The sequence below is a fragment of the Myotis daubentonii genome, chromosome 5, assembly GCF_963259705.1.
Source record: "Myotis daubentonii chromosome 5, mMyoDau2.1, whole genome shotgun sequence".
In the NCBI taxonomy this organism is placed as follows: Eukaryota; Metazoa; Chordata; class Mammalia; order Chiroptera; family Vespertilionidae; genus Myotis; species Myotis daubentonii.
In genome coordinates this window covers 72,767,317-72,779,656 of record NC_081844.1, presented here as the reverse complement: position 1 = coordinate 72,779,656, position 12,340 = coordinate 72,767,317, and the positions used below count along the sequence as shown (strand labels likewise).

The 12,340-nt window shown below is 40.8% G+C and overlaps 1 protein-coding gene and 1 pseudogene across 14 annotated transcripts in view; one reads left to right on the top strand and one right to left on the bottom strand.

Moving 5' to 3' along the window:
- The window catches only part of BLTP1 (bridge-like lipid transfer protein family member 1), a 170,991-nt gene that overhangs the window by 2,866 nt on the left and 155,785 nt on the right, over nucleotides 1–12,340 (top strand). For 12 of the 14 annotated variants that reach the window (XM_059698107.1, XM_059698112.1, XM_059698108.1 and 9 more), the window contains exon 2: nucleotides 1,506–1,591. The gene's annotated coding sequence lies outside the window, so the exon portion shown is untranslated. Of the gene's footprint in view, nucleotides 1–1,505; nucleotides 1,592–5,775; nucleotides 5,797–11,239; nucleotides 11,345–12,340 lie in introns of those variants that run through there. The other 2 variants (XM_059698104.1, XM_059698105.1) reach the window with 2 other exon arrangements.
- LOC132235556 (poly(rC)-binding protein 2-like) lies at nucleotides 8,572–9,674 on the bottom strand (annotated as a pseudogene).

The following is a 12,340-nucleotide window of genomic DNA, read 5'->3' as shown; positions in this document are numbered from 1 at the left end:
AGGAGTATTTTTTATTTTATTTTTTTTATTTTTATTTATTTATTTTTTTAATTTAATTTAATTTTATTTTTTTTATTGCTTAAAGTATTACAAAGGGTATTACATATGTATCCATTTTATCCCCCCGCCCTAGACAGTCCCCTAACCTCCCCTATCACCCAGTGTCTTATGTCCATTGGTTATGCTTATATGCATGCATACAAGTCCTTTAGTTGATCTCTTACCCCCCTACCTCCTGCCCCCCAACCCTCCCCGGCCTTCCCGCTGCAGTTTGACAATCTGTTTGAGGCAGCTCTGCCTCTGTATCTATTATTGTTCAAAAGTTTATAATGGTCTCTATTGTCCATGAATGAGTGAGATCATGTGGTATTTTTCCTTTATTGACTGGCTTATTTCACTTAGCATAATGCTCTCCAGTTCCATCCATGACGTTGCAAATGGTAAGAGTTCCTTCCTTTTTAGAGCAGCATAGTATTCCATCGTGTAGATGTACCACAGTTTTCTAATCCATTCATCTACTGATGGGCACTTAGGCTGTTTCCAGATCTTAGCTATGGTGAATTGTGCTGCTATGAAGATAGGGGTGCATATATCCTTTCTGATTGGTGTTTCTGGTTTCTTGGGATATATTCCTAGAAGTGGGATCACAGGGTCAAATGGGAGTTCCATTTTCAGTTTTTTAAGGAAACTCCATACTGTCTTCCATAGTGGCTGCACCAGTCTGCATTCCCACCAGCAGTGCACAAGTGTTCCTTTTTCTCCACATCCTCTCCAGCACTTGTCGTTTGTTGTTTTGTTGATGATAGCCAGTCTGACAGGTGTGAGATGGTACCTCATTGCTGTTTTGATTTGCATCTCTCGGATGATTAGTGACTTTGAGCATGTTTTCATATGTCTCTTGGCTTTCTGGATGTCCTCTTTTGAAAGGTGTCTATTTAGGTCCTTTGCCCATTTTTTGATTGGATTGTTTATCTTTCTTTTGTTAAGTTGTATGAGTTCCCTATAAATTTTGGAGATTAGGCCCTTATCAGATATGTCATTGGCAAATACGTTTTCCCACACAGTGGGTTTTCTCGTTGTTTTGTTGATGGTTTCTTTTGCTGTGCAGAAGCTTTTTATTTTGATGTAGTCCCATTTGTTCATTTTTTCTTTAGTTTCAAGTGCCCTAGGAGCTGTATCAGTGAAGAAATTGCTTCGGCATATGTCTGAGATTTTGTTGCCTTTGGATTCTTCTAGAATTTTTATGGTTTCCTGTCGTACATTTAAGTCCTTTATCCATTTTGAGTTTATTTTTGTGTATGGTGTAAGTTGGTGGTCTAGTTTCATTTTCTTGCATATATCTGTAGGAGTATTTTTTATTTGGAAACTTTAAAGAATGAAATATAGTATTGAACTAACATTAAATACTGTTATGTAATCAAATAATTTAATCTGAAATGGTAAAATTTCTCTTAAAGCCAGAATATCTTGTATAATTTGTTGAAATGTTTTTTGTTCTTTTTTAGGTTTGTTAAGATGAAACACTGCAGATGGGCCTTCTGAAGATAAGGAGAAGGAAAAACAACATTGAAGTCTCTGGGAATAAAAACAGGTAAATATTCGGCTAAGTTAGGAAACAATATAATTCCCAATTAAAGTTCAGGTAGAGGAAATTTTCTGACTTTCTGTTTCAGTTGTGTTTTGATCTGCTTAAATGGTCAAGGAATGAGGGTTGGGTGGGGGTGGTGTATAACTTGACCTGCCAATCATTATACTTGACTTTGGAACTACTGATACCTGACAGTTGAGTCACGTGCTGAGCTTGTGTATTGGAAGAATAAGGCCACAGAAAGTTTTGGCTTGATTTTCTATCAAGTGTCACTGTTCTTTTCTCTCTTTTGCAAGTACATTAATCTGCCTGTGTATAAAGGGTTTAAAAAAGAAATGAAGAAAATTGTTTGACTTTTTGTTTGTTCTTCATAGAATAGTATGTGTAGTTAAAACTCAAGTATTTTTTTTTTTACTATGAGTTCTATGGAGAATAGTAGAAGGCATGGTTAAACATGATTAAGGAACATTTAATTCATTGATAAATATTTAACAAGTACCGTATGTCAGGCATTATTTCAGGCTTCTAGTAATAGAGTGGTCTAAATGGCCCTGAAGAGTGCTAGAATAGTGAGTTTTTTTCTAGAAGGTAATATTTTTGTGACCCATACATTTCCTTAATTTTATTTTATTTTATTTTATTTTTTTAATTAAATCTTTATTGTTCAGATTATTACATTTGTTCCTTTTTTTTCCCCCCCATAACGCCCCTCCTCCCAGTTCCCGCCCCACCCACTGTCCTCATCCATAGGTGCACGATTTTTGTCCAGTCTCTTCCCACATCTCCCACACCCCTTTCCCCCCCAAGAATAGTCAGTCCATTCCCTTTCTATGTCCCTGATTCTATTATAATCAACAGTTCATTCTGTTCATCAGATTATTTATTCACTTGATTCTTAGATTCACTTGTTGATGGATGCATATTTGTTGTTCATAATTTGTATCTTTACCTTTTTCTTCCTCTTCCTCTTCTTAAAGGATACCTTCCAGCATTTCATATAATCCTGGTTTGGTGGTGATGAACTCCTTTAGCTTTTCCTTATCTGTGAAGCTCTTTATCTGACCTTCAATTCTGAATGATAGCTTTGCTGGATAAAGTAATCTTGGTTGTAGGTTCTTGGTATTCATCACTTTGAATATTTCTTGCCACTCCCTTCTGGCCTGCAAAGTTTCTGTTGAGAAATCAGCTGACAGTCGTATGGGTATTCCCTTGTAGGTAACTGAGTTTCTTTCTCTTGCTGTTTTTAAGATTCTCTCTTTATCTTTTGCTCTTGGCATTTTAATTATGATGTGTCTTGGTGTGGTCCTCTTTGGATTCCTTTTGTTTGGGGTTCTCCGCGCTTCTTGGACCTGTAAGTCCATTTCTTTCACCAGGTGGGGGAAGTTTTCTGTCATTATTTCTTCAAATAGGTTTTCAATATCTTGCTCTCTCTCATCTTCTGGTACCCCTATAATTCTGATGTTGGTACGCTTGAAGCTGTCCCAGAGGCTCCTTACACTATCCTCGCATTTTTGGATTCTTTTTTCATTTTGCTTTTCCGGTTGGATGTTTTTTGCTTCCTCGCATTTCAAATCATTGACTTGATTCTTGCGCTCCTCTGGTCTGCTGTCTGGCGTCTGTATAATATTCGTTATTTCAGTCTGTGTGTGCTTAATTTCTAGTTGGTTCCCCAATATAAGATCGAGGGTCTTATTAGTTTTCGTGTAGATCTCATTAAGTTTATCGGCAGCTTCTAAACAGTTCTTGAGAGACCTTAAAAGTGTGGTTCTGAACTCTATTTCTTCCTTTGACAATTTTGTCCTGTTTCTTTGTCTCCGCATTTTGTTATGCTTCCTTGGTGCACCCCCTAGTGGTCTTTGTTCGCAGTCTTATAGATAAATCTTGATTGTTGTAGCTAATTCCAGGGAGGGTTTGACCTCCAGGCCAAGTGGCTATGAGAATCAGCTGTGTCAGCAGTGAGAGAACTTCTGTCCTCTAGGGAGGTGCTAATCTAGCCTTTGCCTGAGGCTATCCGGCAAATGCCTCTGTGCAGGGCTTGGGCAGGGCGGGTCGCACAGGATCAACAGGGTGGGCCGGAGAGAGCAGTTATGGCGGCTCTCAGTCCTGTCCCCAGGGGCTCTGCCTCTCTGAGTCCCAGCACCCGCTGCAAAGCTGGGAGAGAAAGCTGCACTCGCTCTGACCGAAGCCAGACAGTCCCGCTTCTCCCGTTTGAGCCTGGGTCCCTAAAGACTCGCCCGTATCTGGAGCTCAGAGTCTGCGACTCCCTCCTGATTGAAAACAACAACCGCTCCCTCCGCCGCCAGCCCGCTCCGCGCACTCCGCACCTCAGAATTTGACTTCAGCACTGCGCCTCCTCTGAGTGTCCGTGTGCTGTTTCTCTTTCCTCCTAGTTGTAGGACTTCCACTCAGCCGGTGTTCCTGTGGTTCTGGGTGATGTCCGTTCCGTGTTTTAGTTTCACTTTTGAAGTAGTTGTTCAAAGCAGCAAACTCCGGCGTTAACCTATGCCGCCATCTTGGTTCTCCTAATCCCATTTCCTTAATTTTATATGCAAGGATGATTTTGGTTTATTTAAAAGACTGGGAAAGCAGCACTACCCTATGGTAGATGTTTGTGTTTATAATAAATCTTTCATATTATTGTAAATAATAAAAGAAGGTATTCTATTAGTATTACTTTAAGGTACAGTGGGAAACTCAGATTCTTACAGACTTCATTTTAGCATGCTGTTTTTCATGTTAAAGATAGTGATAGAATTTCAAAATTTCATCGGAGATTAACAAATTAACTCTTCAATTTGAGGAAATTTGGGGGAATTTACATGTGACAAATAGACCTGTCATGTTAAATAGGCATTCTGGATGATGAATTGGAGAGAGGTGAGCTTGGGACCATGGGGATCAAGTAGAGGCTATTGTAATAAGACCAGATGGCAAATGAGAGTCAGAAGTAAAACTGGGCAAATGGGAATTAAGGTGACTATACAGATGCAAAGAAGATAGAATGGGTAAGAATTATTGGGTTGAAGGAAAGTAGAGTCAGGGTACTTCCTGGTTACTGTCATGTTCAAGCACATAATATTTAATAAGTACTTGCAGGGTAAATGAAATGGATTACTTGATATCTGGCTTGGGAAACTGAGTGGATTCTGGGGCTATTTCTGAGGGAGAATAGGAAGAGCAATAAATTGGGAACATGGTTGGAGGAGATAAGTTTAGTTGGGAGCTATTGTATTTGAGGCCTCTGTGATTCCCACCAAGAAATATCATTAGGTAGCCCTAGCCAGTTTGGCTCAGTGGATAGAGCATCGGCCTGTGGACCAAAGGGTCCCGGGCACGATTTCCATCAGGGGCACATACCTTGGTTGTAGGCTCTTCCCCGGCCCGGGCCCTGGTTGGGGTTCATGCAGGAGACAACCAATCGATGTGTTTCTCTCATATCAGTGTTTCTCTCTGTCTTCCCTCTCTTACACTCTCCCTAAAAATCAATGGAAAAATATCCTCGGTGAGGAATAACAAAAAAAGAAAAAAAGAAATGTCATTATGTAGTTGTGTATATGAATCTGAGTTAGGAAGACCCATCTTGAGGTATAAATTGTGGAGTCTCCATTTATAGGTGATAATTAAAAGCATTACAAATGGATGAGATCACTCAGGGAGAACATGTGAAGTGATAGAAGTAAGGATGGGGTACACTAATTCTTAAGGTTAAGGTAGAAGAAAAACACACTTCAAAGGAGATGGGTTGGGCAGGGAAGTAGGAGAAAATCAGGAGAGTCACAGAAGTCAGTGAAAGAACTGAGTTTGGAGAAAAGGAATGAATATTAGACATCTTTGAGACATCAAATAAAATGAGGACAACAGAAGTATCCATTGGACATATCAGTCAAGAAGTTGTTGACTTGAGCAAGAGCAATTATATAGGTGGAGCCAGTTCACACTTGGTAAATGATGAGGAAATTGAAATACCTAATGTCATTTAATCTTTCAGAAACTTTGGTTTTAAGTAAAATAGAGAGAGAGTAGCTAAAGAGATGTATTTGAGAGAGGGCTTTTGTTTTTTAAAGGTATGAGTGATATGAATACATTTATAGTACACTCTATTTGCTGGGACAAAAAGCCATCAGAAAGAAAATATGAAGATATCAGAATGAGGAAGAATAATTGATATAGCTGATCACTGACTAAGCTGGAAGGGATGCAGGTCAAAGGTACTTTCTATAGACTTCTACTGAGACAGGAGGTAGGGAGGTAGTGATGATTATGGATACAGATAAATTGGTAGGAGGCAGAGTGGAGGTTGCTTCACAAAGTCCATGCAGGAGACACCCACTTATGGTAGGAAGAGGGAAATTATTCGCTCATGGGATTGGTAGCCTTTTGATGTGGGCTTGCTGACTTCTGATCTCTTGGTAAGAAGGAAGAGGGAAGAAGAGTGGGGGTAGTTTAGACAAGTATGAACTTGTCTAAGGGACAAGTATGAACCAGATGAGTAGAGCTACTTTGCTTATCTTCCTTATATTTTATATTAGTTATCTATTGCTGAGTAACAAATTACCCCAAACCTCAATGGCTTAAAACATTTATTATCTCAGAGTTTCTATGGACTCAGAACTTGGGAGTTACTAAGTTTATTACTTCTGACTTAGGGTCTCAAGAGGTTGTAGCCAAGATTTTGGCTGGGACTTAGTCATCTAGGGACTCAATTGGGGCTGGAGGAATTGCCTCCATGATGGTTCACTCACATGGCTGTTGGCTGGAGGCCTCAAATCCACACCACATGGACCTCTCTAGGGCTTCTTATGTGTCCTAGCAAGGCAGCTGGTTCCCCCAGAACAGTTGACCCAAGACAGAGAGCAAGGAGGAGGCCATGATGCCATCTGTGATCTAGTTATACATCATTGCTTCTGCCATATTCTTTTAGAATTGTATCATTCAGTCCAGACCACATTTGGGAGGGGAATTTCTTAAGCTCCACCTCTTGAAGGGAGGAAGATCAAATAATTTTTGGGCATATTAAAAACTACCACATACCTTCTATCAGTTGTCAATTTCCTTAGGGGACAAAGCCCTTTAAAAATATGTAGTTACAGCCTTTTTTGACCAGGTGAGAGGGAGGTGCAGAAAAGTGGGGAGTGGTTCAGTTGGTTTTGGCTTACTTCACAATGTGGCCTTTGCTGTTAATCAGTCTCTGTAACACATCAGTCTTTATGTGTTATTGCTTGTGATTACCTAAAAAAAACCGCAAAAAACTGCTGATCTTTGATTTAATGGGCCACCCTTTTAGGAGAAAAATGTCATAGTGGGCAAAATATGAATTTATTATACCAAAAAATGAATTTTGGTAACATTCATATTAGCTCCTAAACTAGAATCTAGAGTTGGGAGGAGGGAACTAATTTTTCATAGAAAAGAAATGGAAAACCAAGAGATTGTTACTGATTTCAGTGAACATAAGTGATGAGAAGCAATATAACAGACTCTAAAGCCAGATGATCTGTCTAGGCTAGGTTATGATCTTAGATGGATCCTGACCTGTGTTTGTGCTTAGCTTCTGCCACAGTTTTCTCATCTGTGATGGTTAGATGAGTAAACACATGTAAAGTGTTTGTAACAGTGCCTGGCACATAGCAAGCAGTAAATAAATGTTAGCTAGTGCTATGGGAGCTCTATTTTCATGGTGAGCTAATTCCATGGCATTAACATTTCAAAGAGTAAGATAATATCCACCTAAATGTTTAGAGTCTAGACCAGTGGTTCTCAACCTTCTGGCCCTTTAAATACAGTTCCTCATGTTGTGACCCAACCATAAAATTATTTTCGTTGCTACTTCATAACTGTAATGTTGCTACTGTTATGAATCGTCATGTAAATATCTGATATGCAGGATGGTCTTAGGCGACCCCTGTGAAAGGGTCATTTGACCGCCGAAGAGGTCGCGACCCAGAGGTTGAGAACCGCTGGTCTAGACTTTACTGACCTTATCGTACTTTGTGAAGTATGTTTCTATCTAGCTCCATATCCATTAGAGTACTGTATCACATGTCACCAGTAGTATTGTGTAAGTCATATTCCCATAAAATTTCCTAAAGCAGCCTTTTAAAAAATTTTTACATAAAAGTTCAATTTCAAGTGGAGCAATATTCTCAGCTCACAGGAATTGGCTATTAAATGAATCTGTTGGATTCTTTGCATAACAACATGCTAATAAAAAAATACTTTCTTTAAACTTGATACGATGAGAGTGTTGTTGAACACATGTGACCAGTTTCCTCCTCCCTCTCTCCCCACAGCCAAAGACCTTACCTATTGTTGGGTGGGTAGATTGAAGATATATTAGGTAAGGTTTTCTGACTGAATGGACTTAAGGTAGAAGATAAGAGAGGAGCTTAAGGGCCAGATACAAAAATGAAAATACTTTTATTACAAGAAACCTTTAGAATTTTACTTTGCTAATGCTTTTTAAAATTATATTTATTTGAGAGAGAGAAACATCTATTTGTTTCCCACTTATTGATACATTAATTGATTGATCCTTTTTTCAGCCCATCTTTTAATTTTTTTTGAAAAATCCTGACATTACAGAACTAAACTGAAATTATTAATATTCCACTCTTACATTTCATGACAAACAAAAAAAATCATGAGCCAAAAAACAACAACAAACAATTCAAAACAGGGAGAAGCTTATAAAACTAAACATGGATCTCAGCATTCACAGCTGAACAGAGAAAGGAATTAAAATGCTTTAATTAAAAAAATCATGAGTGGTTGATAAAGTGTGTAGAACAGGGGTCCTCAAATTATGGCCGGCGGGCCACATGCAAATACAAATATTGTATTTGTTCCCGTTTTGTTTTTTTACTTCAAAATAAGATATGTGCAGTGTGCATAGGAATTTGTTCATAGTTTTTTTTTAAACTATAGTCCAGCTCTCCAATGGTCTGAGGGACAGTGAACTGGCCCCCTGTTTAAAAAGTTTGAGGACCCCTGGTGTAGAAACTGAAAATTTACAAACCGTTTAAAACCTGGAATCGCTGGCTGTTCAGAAACTACACAGATGGATCATGAGTGGTGGTGAACAGCAGAAAAGGGATTATGGATGAATCTGCATTGTTCTAGCTGCTCCCCATGCCACCTGTCTCCGAAGAAAGCCTGACATTGATTAGATATTGAGCCAGGCTGATGCTGGCAGCAGATCCAGTGATGGTAACCTGCCCATCAGTAGATCCTTCCACTGGGTTCGCAATTTTGATCTGCGCCCCAGACATTTGATGGATCTCATTGATTTGGGCGCCTTGACGCCTGATTATGCAGCCAATCAAATCATTTGGAATGGTGAGTTCATGAGAAGTAGTCTGAGCAGATGCATCCAACCTGCCCAAATAGCCTTTCACCTCTAGAGAGCTGGATTCAATGCCATTGAATCCGGTGTTGCCATGCATCATGGGAAAATGAGACTGTTGCTGTGGAATGGTACACTTTCCTTGAATGGTATAGGCTTGACCACCTGCAAAGAGACCAGAGAACTGGACGGCTTGGGCCAGTATGGGATGGTCACATCCTTAGGGGGGACTCCAACATGATCACGCAGATCTGTTTCACACACTCAATGATGGATTGCGGAATGCCAGCAATAGTGGGGAGCTTATCCCCTGCCACCTGGACCTGAGCCCCTGTACGCTCTCTTATTTCCTTGGTCTTGCAGCTACCTTTCCCAATGAGAAAGCCACATTGACTAGCAGGGACCACCAGCCACAGGGTGACTGGGGGTCTACTGGCAGCTGTGTTATTGGTCATAGAGCTGCTGATGTCCTCTTCCAGTTTGTCAGTGATCATAGCAAAGGCTTTGAAGATGGCATTAGTGAGTCCAGTCAAAGTGATAATTCTCTCAGGACAATTCCCTTCTGAGATGTTGATACATGCACCACTCTCCTTGCGCATCTTCTTAACGGATTCTCCTTTCTTTCCCATGATACTGCCAACTTCCTTTCCATGCGTAAGTAGGCGGATGGTGAGAATGACATTTAATCAACCTTAAATCACACCAGTGCCCATATCGAGCAGTTATTCTGGGGAGCTGGACTTTGAGTGGTCAAGTCTTTGGTCATTGGTCGGGGGGCAGGGGGAGGGAGGGTGAAAGCCAAGAACTGCAGGCGTGAGGTGACTGAGGGAAAAGGGGAGCAGGTGGGAAGGGGAAGGGCAGGAGGCCAGGGGTGGAACAATAGGGGAGGGAGGGAAGGCGAGGGTGGGTGGAGGAGAAATGTGGGGTGGAGGAAAAAGGGGGAAAGAGACCCTGGGGCAGGAGAGGGGAGAGGGCGCAGGCTGCTGTTGCTCCGGATGCTGGGCTGCCGCCTCTGCTAGTCTGGGCCATTGATTGATACTTATTTGTGCCCTGACCCAGAACTGAACCCGAAATCTTGGCGTGTCCTGACACCACTCTAACTACTGAGCTGCCCAGCCAGGGCAAGTTTGCTAATGCTTTTTAGTGTTACGGCTTTCTGGTATATTTCTAATAAAAATGGAAGTGATACATTGAATTCTTGACTAAAAGAATTAAAAGAAACTTCAGAGTATGTTTTTCAGCCAGTACAAAAAGCAAAACAAAACCCCACAACTAATCAATGTATAGGATATAGAAGTGAGATGATTAAACCTTTTCATTTATGGCAATCTCTGTTGATTTCTATATCGCTGATCATGTTAAGGAATATCCTGGTGGTAGTAATTCATCTGGTGGACTATTAAAGGTGGGTACCATTTAAATATCATGTTTTCACCCTGGCTGGATGGCTCAGTTAGTTGGAACTTTGTCTTGTACACCAAAAGGTTGCTGGTTCGATTCCCTAGTCAGGGCGCCTTCGTGAGGCAACTGATCAATGTTTCTTTCACGTCAATATTTCTCTTTCTAAAAACCAATAAAAACAAAACAAAGCATATCCTCAGGTGAAGATAGATAGATAGATCAATCAGTCATCAATCAATATTGTGGTTCCTGGAGATTTGGAGAAGTTGAAGTCAGTGGTTTTTTTTAAAAATATATTTTTTCAGAGAGGAAGGGAGAGGGAGAGAGAAACATCCATGATGAGAGAAAATCATTGATTGGCTGCCTCCTGCATGCCCCCTACTGGGGATCGAGCTCACAACCCTGGCATGTGCCCTTGACCAGAATTGAACCCGGGACCCTTCAGTCCGCAGGCCGATGCTCTATCCACTGAGCCAAACCAGCTAGGGCGAAGTCAGTTCTTTTTATCCTGTTTGTAGATATGTTTTCTACAGCTTTTTAAGAGTTTTATTTTCTTTAAAAACATTTTTAAAATATATTTTACTGATTTTTCACAGAGAGGAAGGGAGAGAGATAGAGAGTTAGAAACATTGATGAGAGAGGAACACCGATCAGCTGCCTCCTGCACATCTCCCACTGGAGATGTGCCCGCAACCCAGGTACATGCCCCTGACCGGAATCGAACCTGGGACCCTTCAGTCCGTAGGCTGACGCTCTATCCACTGAGCCAAACTGGTCTCGGCTCTTTAAAAACATTTTATCCAAAACCCCATGCAGATGTTCTTGTTGCTGTGCTCAGGCTCTGGCACCTTGAGCTGGACTTCTCTTGCCGTGTCCCCCACCATGGATGCCCCTTTCCTTCCACTCAGGCTCCACAGTGCTGTGCCTGACCTCCTCTGCACATATGGCCTCCTCATGCTGCTAAAGCTTTGATCCCTGAGGCACTGCTGCTGTTCTGCCTCTTCATCACACAGGTGGATACTTACTTATCCTTGTCCACCTCTGACACCCCCTCTAGCCATGAGACTCCTGTCCCTTTCTTCCCCAGGTACAGATGCTGGCCTTACTTTGCCTACCTTGTGGCTTTTAGATGAACCCTTCAGGAAGGGGAGAGGAAGAGGAAGCAACCAGTTTGTTTTCAGGCCATCATTTGCTCTCAGAAGGTTATGCAGTAGGTTCTTACATCAGTCTCTAGTTCCTCTCCACTAAGGAATTGGTGGTGTCCACTTACACAATGGGGCTCAACCCCAGTTCAGCCTGATTCTGTGTCCATTGTGTGTTGACATCCTTTATACTACAATGTCCATGTCTCACTTTAGGGCCTTTATTAAGTCTTACCCTTTACTTCTGTACTTGTTCAAAGTATGTTCTCTTAACTATTGAGCCTTTATCTGTTAATTTCTCTTAAGTTTTTGCATTAGCTGAAACTGGAAAAATGTTGGTGACAGCTGTGACGCTGCAGTTTTCTGCCTTTGCAACCTAATACCCTCCTTTTACATTCTCTTTGGCTGTGGGTTGTTACAGTGGTAGGTGATGGAGATTGGGGATGGAGACTCGATCCTTTTGGTGAATAGATCACCTCCCCTTGGATTTGAGTCAAAACAGACCCCCTTTTCATGTGGAAAGCTGAATGCTGGGACATATCCCTCCTGGAATATTTCCAGGAAGCAGTAGAAGATCTTTTCACCCCCAGTGTTATGCTGGTGATACATCTGTAAAATGATAAAAATATGTATGAAATAGGTACATATGTTATTATGTAAACCATTATATGTGAATGTTTGGTTTTAGATTAAAGGTGTTTTCAAAATGTTTCCTCCTTTAAAAAATTTTTTTAGTCTAAAAAAACTAAAAAAGGGAGAAAGAGAAAGCTCATATTTAAAATTAGCTCCCACATTTTAAGTTGCTGGTCAATAGAATTTTCAAAGCTTTGAAAAATTTGAGAACATTTTTTTACAGTTTTTTTTTAA